The sequence below is a fragment of the Zonotrichia albicollis genome, chromosome 7 (genome assembly GCF_047830755.1).
Source record: "Zonotrichia albicollis isolate bZonAlb1 chromosome 7, bZonAlb1.hap1, whole genome shotgun sequence".
Lineage (NCBI taxonomy): Eukaryota > Metazoa > Chordata > Aves > Passeriformes > Passerellidae > Zonotrichia > Zonotrichia albicollis.
The window spans coordinates 9598888-9617892 of NC_133825.1; the positions used below are offsets into that span (position 1 = coordinate 9598888).

At 52.2% G+C, this 19005-nt stretch overlaps 1 protein-coding gene across 1 annotated transcript in view; it reads left to right on the plus strand.

Moving 5' to 3' along the window:
- The window catches only part of LOC141729587 (uncharacterized), a 146304-nt gene that overhangs the window by 36507 nt on the left and 90792 nt on the right, over positions 1-19005 (plus strand). The gene's annotated exons all lie outside the window — the stretch shown is intronic.

The following is a 19005-nucleotide window of genomic DNA, read 5'->3' on the forward strand; positions in this document are numbered from 1 at the left end:
TGAGTCGGGGCAGGCTCAGGTTGGATGTCAGGAAAAGGTTTTTGCCCAGAGGCTGCTGGGGCCCTGCCCAGGCTCCCCAGGGAAGGGTCCCAGCTCCAGGGCTCTCTGAGCTCCAGCAGCGTTTGGACAGCGCTGCCGGGCCCAGGCTGGCATTGTTGGGGTGTCCTGTGCAGGGCCAGCAGTTGGACTGGAGGATCCTGATGGGTCCCTCCCAGCTCAGCCAATTCTGTGGTTCTGGGATCCCATGAGCCTGGGGATGGGGGGGGGGGGCTGCCAATGGTTGCCATGGCAACGGGCTGTGTCTGCAGGCCTGAGCTGGTGTCCATGGAAACCACCCCTGGCATGGGGTCTCCATGGAGCTGCTGAGGGACTGACCATAGCAGCAGGGGGCTGGTGATGGTTGCCATGGAAACTGACCACAGCAACAGGTCCTGGTGATGGTTGCCTGCTAAGGATCAGATTTGTCACAGGCCCTCTGAGGGGTTCCATGGGGACTTTCCAAGAGTCTCCAGGCTGTTCCAGAGCTGGAATGTCACAGGCAAGAGACAGGGGCCCCATGGAGACCTTCTAGGTGTTTTCTGGGATGGTAAAGAGCCCTGTCATCAGAGGCAGTCACAGCCATTCCATGATGACATCCCAGGGGACCTTGTGCTGCAAAGGCACCGATCTGTCACAGGCACTCACGGGGGCTCCACGGTGACATCCCAGGAATCCCCAGGCTGCCAAAGAGCCGGGATGTCCCAGACACTCACAGGGGTTCCTGTCATGGGCACAGAGGGAGCTTCAGGCAAAAGCTTTATTTCTTTATTGGATAAACTCCTGCTGAGACATGAGGTGGAGAAATGACACCCAACAGCCTCCATGGATCCTCAAACCTTTGCAGGACTCCTAGACTTCTAAAATTTCTTCAAAGAGAGGAGACTGGGAGTGGCTGGATCCAATCCCAGCCCCAGAATTTGTCAAAGGTGTAAAAGACTGAACAGTGGAATTCCACTTTAACGCAATTTGTCTCGCCAGATTAATGATAGAATACCGGATTAACTTATATAAATATGTCTCTGGCTTATTCTGATCATGATCAGATGGAAAGATCACCAGCACAGTTATTTACTCCACAGATCAGGAGCTATAAAAAATGTTAGAATATGGTGCTCTAGGCAGCAATTTTGAAGTCAACAGGGCCTTGCTGGAGTTGTTGGAGGCCATTGCAGGCAGAGCCTCCTGCTCCAGCAGGAACTGCCTTTCCTGTGCCATCAGCAGGGCAGGTCCCGCTGCAGAAAAAGCCCCAGGCCAGCCCCAGCACAGGGAAGGGCTCGGGCACAAGGGCAGAGTGCCGTGCTGGGAGCTGTGCCAGGGAGAGCCTGAGGCACCAAAGGCACCTTGGCAGCAGCAGCTGCTTGCAGGCCATGGCCAGAGTCTCCCTTGGCAGCCCGGCCTGGTGGCCACCACTGCAGAGCTGCTGCCTCAGGGCTCATTCCTGGCTGGGCTCTGAAAAGCCACTTCTGCTCCAGGAGCCTGACTGGGAAGCCATTGGCCCCAGCACCTTGGGGACAAGATATTAATGACAAAACTCTTCATGGCAGCAGAGCCAAGGCAGGGGCAGAGGAAAGGGCAGAGCCAGGCCCAGGGGACAGGGCTGCCATGGTGATGGCTGTGAGGTCACTGCCCCTGCAGCAGCCTGGCTGCCCTCAGCAGACATTCTGGCCAGAAGCATTGTGAGGGCACCCAGGACATCAGAGAACCACAAAACAGGAATTCTGTCCAAGGGGATGAGAGGGTTCCCTTGGGTCAGGTTGCACAAAGCTCCTGCTCTTGGACAATTCCTGTGATGGGGCTTCCAATTCTCTGGAAAAACGGTTGCCATTTTGTGCCCCTCTCATTAATGTAAAAAATTTCCTCTTTCTAACAAATGTAAATCCACCCTCATTCAATTTAGAGATATTGAGCCTGTCACTGCAAGATTTGCAAGTAAATGCCTTTGACTACATTTTTCCATTTTCACAGACTTTGGAGAGGACCCAAAAATCTCCCAAGATGGGATTTGGAGGCCTCATCACATAACCAGCTGAGATGGGCTGATGGCTCTGGGGTTGTTCCAGATTGCAAGGCAAGATGTATTCTATTACCATCTGTATGGGGGTTGTCTTGTCAAGTGGGCAGTTTTCCTTATCTCTCTCTCTGACTGATCACAATCACTCCTCCCTTGGGAGGGGCATCTGCTGATAATGGGCTATTGAATTTCACTGCATGACTGATAAGAACTATACCATCCCATTGTGAGATGCTCCGCCCAGAGGGAGGAGCCAAGCATTGCTACCCAGATATAATCTGGAGATTCTGGAATACCAGAACAGCTTTCTCCACTGGATTCCCCAGAGGAACAGCAGCTGTCTCTTCTCCCACTGGATCTTCAGAGGAAGAATACATCCTTTTCTACAGGACCTCCTGCTCCAACAGAACCACACCTGACACTCCAGGAGGACTGCAGCCACATTTCCAATTGGACTGCTACCAACACCCTGACCCACAGGGTGTCAGGTTGAGTTGTGACTCTGTCAATATTGTTCTAGTGTACTGCATTGTTTATTTGTTTAATTTTCTTCCCTATTAAAGAATTTTATTTCCTGCTCCCATAGCTGTGCCTGAGAGCCCCCTCAATTTCAAATGTATAACAATTTGGAGGGAGGGGGGTTTACATTTTCCATTTCAGGGGTGACTCCTGCCTTGATTAGCTGACACCTGTCTTTTCAAACATTAAAAAGGGGGAAGTTTCAAAGCCTCAAAAGTTATAAAGCAAACAAAGTTTGGAGGAACAAATAAAATACGAATTGGGGATGTCCTATTAGTTCCAGAAGCAGGGTGAATTTTATTAGGAGAGGATTTACAGGTGCATTTTGACATTCTCTGGAGTGCTCCCAGAGAAAGGGAAAAAGATAGTTAAGCTTCTCCAATGAAGGGAAGAAAATGAGGAGAAAATTGAAGAGATGATTTGGGCAAAACCAAAAAACTGAGTTAAATTGAACATGAAACCTATAGTAATAAAAATAACTAATGAGAACCATCCAGTTCAGCTATGACAATATCCACTCTCCCTGGAGGGGAGACGAGGATTACAGCCGCTGATCCAGGACCTACTTGAGGACAGCACCTTAGAACCATGTATGTCCCCCCATAATACACCCATATTACCAGTGAAGAAGTCAAATGGGACTTACAGGCTTGTCCAAGATTTGAGAGAAGTGAACAAAAGAACAGTGAATCCGTACCCAGTAATGCCTAATCCCTATACACTCCTAAGTAACATCCCAGTTGTTTAGCATGATAGACCTAAAAGATGCTTTTTGGGCATACCCACTGGCAGAGGAACATGGGTTATCTTTGCTTTTGAATGGGAGGACCCCGATTCTGGAAGGAAGCAAGAGCTTCGGTGGACTGGGTTACCCCAAGGGTTTTCTGCATCCCCAAACCTGTTTGGTCAAGCCCTAGGAGAAGTAACAAAATTCTTCTCCATTAAACCTGAGCTAAAGCTCATCCAATATGTAAATTATTTGCTTTTCTCAGGACAGGAAGAAAAAGAAATTTGGGAATCCACCATAGTGTTGTTAAATTTTCTGGGGGGGCCAAGGACTTCAGGTATCAAAAGGGAAACTCGAATTTGTAGAAAGGGAAGTAATATACCCAGGATCTGTGATTTGTCAAGGGAGCTGGCGGCTGAACCCTGAGAGAATTACAGGGATAGTCTCACTCGCACAAAAAACTAAGAGAGAAGTCATAAGGTTTTTAGGCCTGTTGGGATATTGTAGGCTATGGATTGAAGGATACATGCAGGCCATCTGGTTCCTGTATGAAAAGTTAATTGAAGAGATTAGGTGGGAAAAAGACGATGAACAAAAGTTTGAAGCTTTGAAGCAAAAATTAGTCAGTGCACCAGCCCTGAGTCTTCCTGCCTTAGACAAACCCTTCTATCTGTCGGTGGATATAGAAAAAGAGGTAACACATGGAGTGTTAGCCCAGGACTGAAGAGGATCCAGGAAACCAGTGGCCTATTTATCAAAATTACTAGAGCCTGTCAGCCAAGGGTGGCCAACCTGCATCCTGGTGTGGCAGTGACTGCCCTACTCATAGCAGAAAGCAAAAAATTAACCTTTTGGGGGAAAATTGAAGATATATGTTCCAGACTCAGTAACGAGTATCCTGAGCCAAAAGGCTGAGAAATGGCTCACTGATTCCCAAATGATAAAGTATGATGCCATCTTAATAGATAATGGTTTAGAGCTAATCGTGAGTAACCAACTCAACCCTGCCCCATTTTTGTATGGAGAACCAGATGAGGCACTAATACATAATTGCCTAGAGGTTATAAGCTGTCAAACTAGAGTAAGAGAGGACGCAACAGATCAACCACTCCAAGGTGGAAAACAATTGTACATCGATGGATCTTCACAGGTAGTAAGGGTGCACAGGGTTTTGGGGTACACTATAGTGCATGAAGGGTTGGTAGCTATAGAAAAGATAAAATTACTTTCCAACTGGTCAGCCCAGGCATTGAGTTGTATGCCCTAAAACGAGCTCTGGATATATTAGCATAGAAAAGGGGAACAATATATACAGACTGAAAATACACTTTTGGAATACTGCATGCATTTGGAGAAAATTGGGAAGAGAGGGGGCTATTAAATTGAAAGTGAAAGGGATTGATTCACAAAAAAATTTGTGTTAGAAGAGTTAGAAACCATACAATTGACAGAGAAGTAGTGGTGGTATATGTTGAAGGACATCAAAAAGGGGAGCAAGGGAACAATTTAGCCAATTTAAAAGCTAAAAATGCAACTAAATCAGAGACAGTGTTTCAAAGCATGACTGTGTCCAACTGAGGTCCATCCCCAACACAGGCTCCTCATGGACTCCTTTGAGGAGAGAATTAGTGGCAAGGATGGCACAAAAACCTCTCAAACACTCAGTGTGGAAAGGAAAATCCAAAGTACCTTCAACACCCTGAGTGTCTCAAAGTATTAATGAGCCCCACTGAGTGTCAGTACAAAGCTCTCCAGGGACTCGTTAAAGCAGATAATTGGAGGCTGTGACTGTACAATCTTACTCATAGAGTCTGTATCAAAAGGGAAACACCAAGTACCTTAAAATAACTGAAGCACCTTGAAGCATTAATGAGCCCCACGGAGTGTTGTTACTGACAAAGCCTCTCCAGGGACTAATTACAGCAGATAATTGGAGGACATGATTGCACAAACCTCTCAGAGACTCCAAGGCAAAAGCCAAACCCAAAATCCTTTGAAAAACCTGCAGTCCCTGGGAGCATTAAGGAGCCCCCAGGGCCATTCCCGACCAAGGCTCCCCAGGGACTCCTTCCAGCAGATCCTTGAGGCCACTGGGATGTGGGCTAGGGGGGGATGCTGAGGGCAGGACAAGGGGCTGACAGTGCCCAGCCTGGCTGGGGCTGTGCCAGGAGGCCCCAGGGCCTCAGGACAAGGTGTCTCCTCACAGCCCTTGGTGGCACAGACCCTGCTGTGGCCCAGGGCACCAAGACTTGGCTTCTCTTTGTCCCCACCTGTCATCACTGCCTCCAGTTCTCTGATCTGCCTGGGGCCTGGGGACACTTTCTCAGTCATGTCCCTCACTGGGACCCATTAAAAGTGAAAGAAACTTTGGAGTTGGATTCTGACTGGAGTTCTGGAGAGCTTTCTTCAGCTCCCTCTCAGGAACTGATGTTCAGGGCCTGAGCACAAAGCCCCAGAGGCTCATTAAAGTCCTTGTGCTGTGTCTGTGCTGCTGAGCTGGGCTGGGCTCCTGGCACAGAGGCAGCTCCTGGTAAGCAAGAAGAGCTTCAAAAGCACATTTCTCTTGATGAGCAGCTCTTCTGTCAGCCCAGCAGGGCTGGGGCACTGCCTGCAGCCACCCCGGGCACAGCACAGAGGCTGCACAGCTCTTTTTCTTTTTGTTCTTTATCACAGCAGAGCTTTCATTCCTGACCCTCATGTGTTCCAACCGCTATGTGTCCATCTGCAAACCCCTGCACTACGGGACCCTCCTGGACAGCAGAGCTTGTGCCCACATGGCAGCAGCTTCCTGGGCCTGTGGCTTTCTCCATGCTCTGCTGCACACAGACAATACATTTTCCCTGCCTCTGTGCCATGGCAGTGCCCTGGAACAGTTCTTCTGAGAAGTCCCCCAGATCCTCAAACCTCCAACTCAGAGAACTTGGGCTTCTTGCTGTTAGTGCCTGTTTATCATTTGGCCGTTCTGTGTCCATTGTTTTCTCCTATGTGCAGACCTTCAGGCTGTGCTGAGGTTCCCCTCAGAGCAAGGACAGCACAAAGCCTTTTCCACCTGCCTCCCTCACCTGGCTGTACCTCTGTTTATCAGTACTGCAGTGTTTGCCAGTTGTTGCAGCTCCCAGCCAGGTAATAATTAGCATTGACTCCATGATTGCAGAAGGCTGATCCATCGCTTTATTCTACTTTATCACATCATATCATATCATATCATATCATATCATATCATATCATATCATATCATACTGTACTTATTAAGAGACTCATCCCCTTACAGACAGTCTGATACAGCTTTGACCTAATTGATCAATCAATTCAAACACCATGCAGTGGCCAGGCAGAACTGTCAGCAAAGGAAGGGCCCAGCCAGGTGGGGCAGCCGGGGGATGCCGACAGCCTGCAGGGACAGAGGCGCAGGGCAGGGACACCGTGGGACAGCCTGGGCTGCACAGGGCACAGGGATGGGCAGCAGCTGCAAGACAGCCCTGCCAGAGCCAACCTGGGCAGCAATTTGGCCATGGCTGCTGGGCCTGAGGCCACGAGGGGACAAGTGACCCTTGCAGGCCTGGGGCCTCATTGCCTCCTTGTCCCTGCTCAGCAGCCTGGCAGGGGCCGCCCCATGCTCCTGCCATTGGCATTGCACATCCCCACATGCCAGTGCCCATCCTGGGAAGAGCCCTGAGCAAGGAGGGAGGGACAGGATCTGCCTGGCCAGGGGCTGGGGCTCAGGCCTTGGCCCTTTGCATTCCTCAAACACATCCAGGTTTGCTCAGCACCAGAGACACCTTTGCCTTGTTTGTCCCCACCTGTCATCACTGCCTGCAGGGTTCTGTTCTAGCTGGAACCTGGGGACACTTTGTCATTTGTGTCCCTGACAGGGATCTCTTCAAAGTACAAGAAACTTCAGGAATTCAACAGAACTGAGCTCTTGAGGTTTCTGTAACATCACTGACAGGGTGGTGACATCACAGAGCTGGCTGTGAGATCACAGAGAAGGGTGTGAGGCTATAGAGCAGAGTCTGCCATCATAGAGGGTGACTCTGTGGCATCAGAGAGTGGGTTGTGACATCATCTGCTGGCTGTGTGACACCATGGAGCAGGCTGTAACATCACAGAACAGATTGTTACTTACATAAAAGGATGACTTTGTAACATCAGTCTTCTGTGATATCACAGCACTGCTGTATGACATCACAAGGTGACATAAATTGGTTCTGTGACATCACAGGAGGCTGTGTGACGTCACAGAGGCTGTGTGAAATCACATGGGCAGTGTGACATCACAAGAGGCTGTGTGAAATCACAGAGGCTGTGTGACATCACAGGGGATGTGTGACATCACAGTGGGCTTTGTGACATCATAGGAGCATTGTGACATCACACTGACAGTGTGACACCACAGGGGCTGTGTGACATCACAGGGAGCTGTGTGACATCACAGTGGCTGTATGGCATCACAGGGGCAGGGTGACATCACAGGGGCTGTGTGACATCACAGGGCTGTGTGAGGTCATTGGGGAGGTCACTCTGCCCCGGCCCCCATTACAGCGCCCCCCCAAAGCAGTCCAACCCTGCTCATGCACAGCAGGGTCCCCTGTCCCCCCGGGTCCCCCCGCCCCCGGCTCCGCAGCCTCCCCCAGAGGATGTTCCACGAGATCGACCCCAGAGCCTGACACGGGGACGGGGGGCCGGGGCCCTGGGGGTGGCACAGGGGGACAGGGACCCCCCGGCAGTGTCCCCGTGTCCCCCAGGGCCAGAGCCTGGGCCAGGGCTCCGTCACCCTGTGACCAACGAGGCCTTGAGAGCACTGAAAAAATCCCCAGCAAGGGATCAGCAAAAACCAGATTTAATATTAAGGGACAGCAGCACAAAGTTCCTTGCCAAGAGTCACTCTGCTCCTGACTGGACAGTTCAGGCACACCAGGGAAACAAAGCAACAACAAAACCAAACAGGATCCAGGCAATCAAACCAGAAAGTCACCCAGAACTGTCCCTGTGTGTGTGTGTGTGACACAAGGACAGCGAGGGCAAGGATAAAAGGAATACGGCCTGAAAGCTTAACAGAGCTCAAAATTAACAGAACTTAACTGATACCTTAACCTTAACTGATACCTTCAACCTCACAATTTAGCATAAGAGCAGAGCGTAACAGCATGTAACCTAACTTAAACCTATGACTTTACAATTTAACAGAGGAATAAAACTAAACAGTATTGAACTTAACATATAACTTATATTAAAGGTAACCGCTTAGCAAAAGAAAAACTCTCAGCAGCATTTAATTTCACTTAGGCCTTGAAATTTAACCTTCCCTACAGGCCTGACTGAATCAGCTATCCAAGGCACTCCAACCCCTCAGAGAGCAGCATTTCTGCCACATTTCCCCAGCACAGGCACTCCTGTGTGCACACAGACACAAAGAGTCAGTGCAAGGCACCTGGGAGAGACTCCCCTGAGGGCAGGCAATGCTCACTGTGGATCCTTTGGCATCTCCCCAGCAAAGGGCAAAGGGTTGAGCCTGGAGGAGTGGGAGGATCCGTCGTTGTTCAGGATCCCCGAGTGCAGAAAACAGGAGAGTTCCCAGCTGGGAGAGGCCCCACTCAGAGGGAGTCGCTGGCCCAGGAGAGCTCCAAGGGCTCCTTTTGGAGCGCTGTTTGCAGGGCCCCAAGAGAGGGGCTTCAGTCCCAGCAATGGTCCATCCTGGCCACACTTGGCACCAACAGCTTTCTTTGGCAGTGTGAGAACAGGGATGTTGTGCCACTGAGGGAACAAAAACAGTTCCCAGGGCTGCTGCTAAAGAAACCAGGAGCTGGTTGGGCAGCAGCAGTGCCTGGACCAGACAGTGTTTGTGATGAGCTGCAGAGGAGCTGAGCCCAGGGGCTGTTGGCCAAGTCTGAGGCCCAAGGAGCATTTCTCAGCTGGCAGGGCAGCCTGAGAAGGGAGGGGGGAATGCAGCAGCACAGGGCCCATGGAACCAAGGGACCATTGTGACACTGTGGGGCCCTGTGAGACCAAGGGACCATTGTGACAGTGTGGGCCCTGTGAGACCAAGGGACCATTGTGACACTGTGGGGCTTCATGGAATCATGGAGAGCACTGTGACATTGCTGGGCCTCATGGAACCCAGGGGACTGTACTGATGCTGTGAGACTCCATGGAATGTAGGGGTCATTGTGACACTGAAAGGCCTCATCAAACCAAGGGGCCCTTGTGACATTGCTGGGGCCCATGGAACCCTGGAGACCTTTATGGTACTTTGGGGTGTCATGGAACCAAGGGGCCACTGTGACACTGTGAGATTCCATGGAACCAAAGGTCCAGTGTGCCATTGCAAGGCCTCATGGAACCATGGAAAGGCATTAACTCACTTCTCAGACTCATGGAACCAGGGAGCCATGGTGACACTGAGGGGACTCATGGAATCATGGGGACCATTGTGACACTGTGGGGCACCATGGAATAAGGAAAGCATTGTGACGCTGTGGGGCCTTGTGAGACCAAGGGACCATTTTGACACTTTGGGACCTCATGGAACCAAGGGGCCTTTCGGACATTGCGAGGCCTTCTGTCCTCAGTGGTCCATTGTGACACTAAGAAACAAGGCAGGACAATTGTGACACTGCAGGGCTGCATGGAACCAAAGCTCCAGGGTGACACAGAGTCGCCTCCTGTCATCAATGGTCCATTGTGACACTGTGGAGCCAAAGGAGACCATTGTGACGCCACAAACCCCCATGGTCCAAAGGTCCATTGTGACAGTGCAGGGGTCACTGAACAGAGGAGTTACATGACACTGTGAGTCCTGTGGAACCACAGTGACACTGCAAGGCCTCATGGAATCGTTCGGACCATTGAGACACTGTGGGACCTTCAGGAACCCAGGGGCCATTGTGACACTGTGGGACCCCATGGAACCAAGACACCCTTGTGACACATCAGGGCACCATAAAACCAAGGGAACACAGAACAGGTCTGGCTGGTTTGGCCTCTCGTGGGCCACTTGACTGGTCCAGCTGACCTTGGCATGTTGAGGGTGTCTTCTCATCTGCTGCTGAAACACTGGGGCTCTGTGCTTTCCTTCCTATGGGAAAGAACTGTCCTTCTGCTCCAGACGCCCATGGCCAGAACTGGGATTTCACCTCCAAATTTCCTTATATCCAGGCATTGTTCCCACAGCAATATTGCCTGGACAAATCTGTCTGGCAGTGGTTTCATGAGGGTCACCTTTCATCTGGCCCCAAAACCCTGGGGAAGGCTTGGTGCTTTCCTTCCTATGGAAAGGAACTGTCCTTCTCGGCCAGGTGCCCATGGCCGAATTTGGGTTCCATCTCCAACACTGCCTACTGTGACAAACTGGAGGAGATTATTGGCTTGAATCATTTCATGTGTGGGGAGAGAAGGGGCAGGTCCAGCCTTGCCCTGTAAGCCCAGCCCTGCCCTGTAAGCCCAATCCCCCCAGAGCCTCTATCCCAGCCCAGCAGTGGCTGCCAGTCCCTGGCACAGCACAGGCAATGCTCCACAGCCCCCTCTGCAGCCCCAGTCCAGCTCCTGAGGGACCAAATGAGCCCAAGCCCCACCTGGGGGAAGGGCCCAGGAAGACCAAGGAATATTTATGGCTGACCACAAGGCAAGCACACATTTTGACCCTACCTCCTCCTGGAATTTCCATCTGAACAACACTGGAATTCGGGCATGGGTGTTTCTCTATATCTTATTTTTCTTTCTCTCTTTCTCCGTCTACTTCTATTTCTTTCTCCTTGCAAATTTTGATTTACTTAAAATTAAAAAGGCTTGGGTTCCTTAAGTTGAATGGCCAAGGTAATGCTTTGAGAAGTGTGTTTTGTTGATTGACAAATGGATGGAAAGGAACTGTCCTTCTTGGCCAGGTGCCCATGGCCAAATTTGGGTTCCCCTCCTCGCTGGCACTGCCAGGCTGGGATGAGGAGCCCCTCAGCCTTCCCTGCTCCAGGCTGGACCAGCCCAGCACCCTCAGCCTCTGCTCACAGCCCAAGGGCTCCAGCCCCACCTTGGAGGCCCTTCCCAGAGCCTGCTCCAGCTGCCAGACATCTTTCCTGCCCTGGGCAACCCAACCCAGGCCACAGTGACCTGGATAATCCTCGTCCTTGATGTCCTGGTCACACAGCCCTGGCCCCTTGTCCCCTGTCAGGCTCTGGGGTGGATCCTGTGGAACATCCTTTGGTGGAGGCTGTGGCTCCAGGTGAGCCGGGGGATCCCAGGGACAGGGACCCTGCTGGGCATGAACAGCTTTGGACTTGTTGGGAGAAACTGTGAGAGGGAGCTGAGGCAGAGTGACCAACCCAGTGACCTGACACAGCCCTGCTGGGATGTCACACAGCCCCTCTGTGATGTCACAGCCAGCTCTGTGATGTCACAGACCCCTCTCTGATGTCACACAGCTGGTCTCTGATGTCACATCAGAGTCTGTGATGACATAATCTGCACTGTGATGTCACAACTGGATCTCTGAAGTCACAGTGATGGCCTATGATGTCATAGCTACTTGATGACCTCACATAACCCACTCAGTGATGTCACAGCCCACTCTGTGACATCATGTTACCAGATGATAAATTGTCTCCACCAGGTGAGCTGACACCTGGAGCTTGTTCTCCACAACCCCAGGCCTGTGGAAACCACACAGTGCCCATTGTGTGAGAAGGGAAACTGGAAGTTGAGCAGCCTCAGTGTCCTGCCAGCTCAGCCAGGCCCACAGGAACGTTGGGATCAATGACCACCAGGGACCAGGAGAGAGACCCCCAGCACAGCAGAACACATGGGTTAAGGGGAGGGGAAATATGTTAATGATTTTGGGGAAATGATTATCACATGTGTGAAAAAGAATAGAAAATCACGAAATTTGCAGATGGCACCAAGCTGGGTGTGAGTGTGGATCTGCTGCAGGGTAGGAGGGCTCTGCACAGGGCCCTGCACAGACTGGATCCAGGGACCAAATCCAAAAAGGTGAGGTTTAACAAGTCCAAGTGCCAGGTCTTGCACTTTGGCCACAACAACCCCTGCAGCTCTACAGGCTGGGGACAGAGCGGCTGGACAGCAGCCAGGCAGAAAGGGACCTGCAGGGACTGATGGACAGAAGGCTGGACAGGAGCCAGCAGTGTGCCCAGGTGGCCAAGAGGACCAATGGGTCCTGGCCTGGATCAGGAATGGTGTGGCCGGCAGGAGCAGGGCAGGGATTCTTCCCCTGTGCTCAGCACTGCTTGGGCAGCGCCTCGAGTGCTGTGTCCAGTTCTGGGCCCCCAATTTCGGAAGGACACGGAGGGGCTGGAGCGTGTCCAGAGATGGGCAACAAGGCTGGGGAGGGGTCGGGAACACAAGAGCTGTGAGGAGTGGCTGAGAGTGAGTGGGGGTTGTGGACAGCTCAGCTAGAGAAGAGGAGGCCCAGGGGAGACAAGGCGATGTCAGGGCACAGGTTGGACTTGATGATTTCCATGGCCTGTTCCACCCTTGCTGATTCTGGGATTCTCTGAAACCACCCTTGGAGCAGCTGCAGGATGACTCCTGGGCCTCCTTTTCAGCAGCTCCAGCAGCCCAGGTCCCTCAGCTTCTCCTGCCAGCCCCAAAGCCCATCCTGTCAGTCCTGCAGAGCCTCTGCAGCTCCTCCTCACTGCCCAGAACAGGGAGCCCCAGAGCCAGACACAGCAGCCCAGATGTGCCCCCCTGGCCTGGGGTGCCTCTGGCAAGGGAGCAGCACCAGGCACTGCAGGAGCCTGCAGACAATTCCTGCAGCACTTGTAGGATGATCCTGCTCCCCAAGGGACGTTCCCGTGGTGCCAGGTCAGGAACTGCAATGGGGAGTGGGGCCAGAGAGGAAAGGGCAAACAGGGATGGGTTGTTTGCAGGGGAGGGAACAGGGGTGGGCAGTAGGAAGAAACTTGTAACAGGAAGAGGAAAGAAAGCAAAGGTGAAGCCAAGGAAATGCTCAGGGCAGTTTGGGGGTGGCTGCCAGGCTGCCCTGGCTCTGAGCAACAGCGTCTGCAGTGCGACAGGAAACTCCCAGCTGATGGGAACAAACTTTCTGGCTGACTGCAGAGGCCAGGACAAAGCTGAGTGGTTTCCCTGGTGTCCCCCAGCCCTTGCTGGCCCCAGGAGCTGATGGCATTTGTGCTCCCTCAGGTTCATGGCCCCACACCAACAGCATGGGGGTGCTCCCCCTGCTGTGTGCAATGCAAACAGGGGCTGCTGAGCCAGTGCTGCCGTGTCTGTGCCTGCAAGGATGGGGCACCTGTGTGAGCTGGGGGAGAGGCCAGGGCTGCAGAGGGGGGATGTTGTTGGCAGCTCCATGAGGACGCTCGGGGACGCTGCCCTGGGCTGTGCAGCGCACTGGGGATGGATCAGCCCCTGCTCTGCTGCTCCTTCCCATCTGCCCCAGGGCCCTTGCAGAGCACCGGCTGTTGGTGTCCTCAGCTGCCATGGCAACCCTCAGGACAAAGTGGTGCCTGGGCTGTTCCAGGTACAATTGCAGTGACACTGGTTGGTGCCACCAGGTGCCATGGCAATGGCCACAGGGACCCGGTCCTTGGTTTGGTGCCGTGGCAACCAATGCCCAGCCCCGTTGTGGTGGTTGGTGGCCATGGAAAGCTGCCCTGGGCCCTTGCTCAGGGCTGGTGTCAGTGCCCAGAGCCAGAGGGGATCCCTTGCGGGGGGCTGTGCCATGGCCACCTGCCCTGTGCCGCGCTGGCCGCTCAGGCACCAGGAACCAGCAGCCAATGGCACTGCCAGGGCCAAAGGCCAGGTCAGCCAGACAGAAAGGGGCAGGGCTGGGCACTGTTTCCATGGCAACCGGCACTGGGGGGGACACCTGGGTCACCTGGCCTGGCAGTTGCCATGGAAACCCCTGGCAGGGACTGAGGGCACAGCCCCTGGCACTGAGACACTGCTGGGCCGGGTGCTGAGCACAGGGCTGAGCACGCAGAGATGGTTTTGTTCTTGCTGAGCTGCAGCACAGCCAAGGCCTGTCCTGCCCCTCGGCAGCCACGCTGGGGAGGGGCTGGGGCTGCGGGGGAGCTGGGCAGGGGACACAGCCAGGACAGGGGAACCCAACTGAGCCCGGGCATAGCCCAGACCAGAGCACATCATGCTCAGGGTGTGAAGGGGGGGAACAGGGAGGAAGGGGGGAATTTTGGAGGGAGGGCTTTTGCCTTCCCAGGGAGCACTTAGGCAAGAGGGGGCCCTGTTTCACCAGTGGGCAGGGTCACTGCCAAAGACACAGACACCAACTTAAAGAATTGTGTCATTTATATCATGCACAGCTGCAAGGATTTACAAAAGGATAAACTCAGCAAAGCACATCGTCATTAGCAAAGAATTACAAAAGGATAAGCTCAGCAATTCATCATAACTCATCATTACATTTTGATGACCAGTCCCTTGGTGAAACACTAGAGGTGCTTGTGGCAGACAAAGATTCTGGCTGACTATCAAGGTACACCTTACAGACATCAGTAGTACTTTAGTGACACCATTCTTCATTCTTTTTTCTAAATCTCATTTGAGTTAGGAACAAGAATTCTGTTGTCCCTGGAGCTGGCACCTTTTTAATTCCAGAATAATGCCCCCAGGCCCTTTGCTGTTCAGCTTTCCCGTGCTGTCTGTGGCTAACAAGGCTTGGGGGGCCCTTTCCCCTCTGGCTGGAAGGGGCCGGGTCCCAGTCCCTGAGGGGCACCCAGGCTCCTGGATGGAATTCCTGTGCAAGTCCCTCAGTGTCACAGCAGCCTTCACATGGAGCCCCGTGGATCAGAGCATGTTCCAAAGGGGCCCTTGAGGTAAACAGGGACATCTGGTCTGGCAGGATGTGTAAAACAATATCCTGTCAGATCTACTTGTTCTCACACAGAATCCTTGGCTGCAGGGACACATTCCCATTGTTCCTGCCCAGGGTTCAGGACTCAGAGTTGTCTTTCCCAGGAGCTGCTCCTTCAGCTGCCTCGGGAGAGTCTTCTGGCCTCCAGACCCACACTCGGGCTCCATTATCAGGGCTGCTGGATCCAAACCCTTTATCTCCACAAATGGTGGTAACTGGAGGTGGATCTCCTGTTTTCACAATCGATCTTAAAACTGCAATATCGAAAATTGTGCTACCCTGTCATGGGGTTGACAAATCCAATCCTGGTCACTATTGTTTAACAGAATTACTGTAATTTCTCCTTGATATTCTGCATCAATTCCTCTTGCCATGACAGGAACACTTTGCAAGGCCAAGCTCCAAGGGAGCAGTTACCAAAGCAAAGTGTCCTGGAGGAATCTGAATTCCTGTTTCAGTACTGATAGCTCTCATTTGCTTTGAATTTCTCCACATTAATTCCAGTGCATGAAGGCCCAGCCCTGCAGCCTCTGGGCTGGCCCTGCCAGGGGCCATCACAGCCAGAACAATTTCCCAGGCAGCCCAAGTCTCACTGCCCATGGTTGGATTTGCAAATTGGGGGCAGCCGTGCACCAGCCAGGGGGTTCCATTTCCCCAGTGGGCCATTGTGAAGGGCATGGAGCACATCTGGGAGATGGGTTCTCCATGGGGACAACTTCCCATGTCTTAATTTTTTCAACTGCTTTTATAACAACCCCTTCACCCTTTCAGCCGATCCTGCAGCTTGTGCATAGTCTGGTACATGAAAAACCCTGCAGGCAAAATCACTGTATTTTTCACAGGAACAGACAAAGCACTCTGCATCACAATATCAGCACACCCTGTAAAAATAGCCAATTTCATCTCTTCCTCCTTTTTTCATTGTATACAGTCTCACAAAGTTGACCACTGACATGAGGGTCCTGGCCAATCCTCTTCTGTAGGGTATTTAGTGTTACATCCCTGAGCAGCCAAAGATACCAAATTAGTATTGTCAGCACTAGTTCACATTATTAGTATTTTATGTGTACATATTGATATAGAAATATAGATATGTAGATATAGACATATCTAAATAAATTTATAAATATGAACTTATAAATATGCTCTTGCACAAGTGCATCTGAGCTCAAGATTAAAACCTTCTTCTATTGCTCCATGTGGGAGCATTCCAACAATAATTGTTCCTTCTGAAGGTGCTGTTACCTATGTACTCTCAGAAAATTCATCTTTGTCTGCCCAAACCCACAAGGTCTTTTCCTTTTCCATTCGCAATTTTTGGATGCATTTGAAGAAATCCAGGGGTGCAGCTTCTTTTACCGGACTGCCCCACTGCTCACACAGGGCTCCAACCTCAGCCCACTCCAGAGCCAGGGAACTCAAGGGAAGGGCTTCCCAGCTGGGAATTTCTGATGGGACTGATTCCTCACACTGACACTGAACAAGTGACATTTTGTTGGCATCTGGCCAGACTGTGCCAGTTTTGTTTAACCAGTGGGCAGGGTCAGCACCAAAGACACAGACTCCAGCTGAAGGAATCAGTGTCATTTCCTGCAGTTCAGAGCAGCAAAGAATCACCAAAGGAGCAGCTCAGCAATGCACCCAACCATCCCCACCAAAGATTGCCTGCAGTGATTAACAAAGATCCAGCAGCATTTACCCTCAGCCTTTACCATCCCCCAGACCCACACAGCAGCTGGGGAAGCTGTCACAGCCAAGGGCTGCAGAGCCACTCCTGGGCACTGGGAATTCCTGCAGGTGCCTCCAGCCCCAGGTGAGGCTCCAACCCCGCTGGGAGAGGGCCCAGCTCTGACAGTGCTGAATGAACAAACTGACAGCTCTGCTAGTGTGGCAACATCTGCTTTCATCTTCCTCTTGGGTCCCTCCCAAAGCCTGGCCAGGGCTCAAGGAGGAACCAAGGGAGGTGACTTTGACCATACAGCCCCAAACAAGGCCAGGTATCAGATTTCATGGCCTTGTCTGGCTTCTAAATACACAAAGGTCAATACATGTTTCACTAATGAGTGGCTACATCTATCTCAGTGCTAATGACCATGCATATCTCATTAGGGAGCAGATACAAAGATAACCTTTGCTTGGGAAGTTCATCCAGAGGCCACCTTTGGCTCAGGGCCTGCTGTCCAGGCCTCACTCAGGGCTGGTGTCCAGGCCTTGGCACTTCAGGGACGTGGTTCAGTGCTGGGCTTGGCACTGCTGGGTGAGCGGCTGCACTGGGTGAGCTCAGAGGGCTTTTCCAACAGAAAGGATTCTGTGATTCCATGATTCTATCCACTGCATTCAGCTGGGTCTATTTTAGCAGCATTCCTTTGCTCCAAAAGTTCCCTCTTGCCCAGCTCCTGTGGCCTGAGGCTGCAGCTCCTTCAGCTCCTGGTGCTGAGCTGTTCATGCTAAACGAGACGACTCGGAGAGAAGAACACAGTCCATGCAATTCCTTCTGGGACACGGAGAGGGGAGGCTGTGCAAACAGGAGCATTGTTTGCTGTGGCCTCCTCTCTGCCCTTCACGCCTTTCAGCGCTTTGAACCAGCCAAGAGCTTTCTCCAAGAGTGCAATGGAGCAGCTGTTCCTGCTCCCAGGCCTGGCTCTCTCCAGTCTCTGCCCTTGCCTGGTTCTGTCCCTCGTGCTGTGCCCTCTGTTTCCCCAGGGCTCGCTGGCTGCTGCCCAGGACTGTGGCACTGGCACAGATCCAGTGCTCCAGAGCCGCCTTTCTGTGCCCTTGGAGCTGCCTGGGCACAGCAGCCTTTTCCATCTGGAAGCTCCCCATGGACAGGGAGTGCCCAGCTCCGTTCCCTGCACAGCCTCCAGGAGCCCAGGGCTGCCATCTCCAGTCCCTGCTGGCACTGGGGGCTCCCAGGTGCCTCAGGCTGCTGTGACACCGCTGCACATGGGAGGGAAGAGGGGCAGGGGCTGTGCTCAAAGTCAGCTCCATCTGCTGCTGCTGCTGCTGCTGCTGCTGTGGGGTCATTTGTGCAGCCCTGGCCCAGAGTCAGGGATCAGATCCTGCCAGTCTCTTTCAGCCCTGGCTGCTCAGAGTTTGGGCCTTGGAGCTTCAGGTGACCAAAGGCAGCTGCTGCTGGTCCCTCTGTGTGCCCGAGTTCAGCAGTGCTGCTCCATCAGTCTGTGCCCAGCAAAGGGGAAAAGCCTCAGCCCTGCAGGGCCAGGAGCTGCCGGGCTCTGCCTGAGCAGCTCAGCCAGCAGGAAGGGAGCTGCTCCACACGGGAACCAGGAGCGAAGGACACTCATTTTGTAGGACATGTTTTCTATTGAAAGGGAAAAAAAAAGAAAAAGTAAGAAAAAACTATATAAAATGTGAAAGATAAAAACAAAACCCAAGTGTGCAGTTAAAAATCTTCTCTAACTTTGAATTAAGAGGCAACTGATCTTTTGAAACAGAACTCAGTAATTTACTTTGTAAATGTGCTGATGGCATGGATGCTTCTTACTAAATCCAGCAGTCTTTTTAAAAAGCTTTTGGGGATTGTTTTCAATATTTTGATTTTAAATTGTGGTTGAAACAAGAGGAAATTGCTTTCTGCCCTTCCAGCTCCAAGCAGGACTGGAAATGGAAACTCTGTCAAAACCCAAATCCTTTAGAAGATGACCTTCCTTCTCAGCCTGGGAATGAGCTGCACATTCCCTTTGAAACTGCCAGGGATTTCTTAGAGACACAAAGTCCCACTTACGGCTTTTTGCTCTGGTTTGGCAGTGCAGAAGGGCAATTCTCCATCCACCAGCTCCAGACTGCACTGCCTTAGGAACACGGCCCACTCGCCAGCTTTGGCCCACTCATGGCACTTCTGGAAGAGGAAGAAAGTGC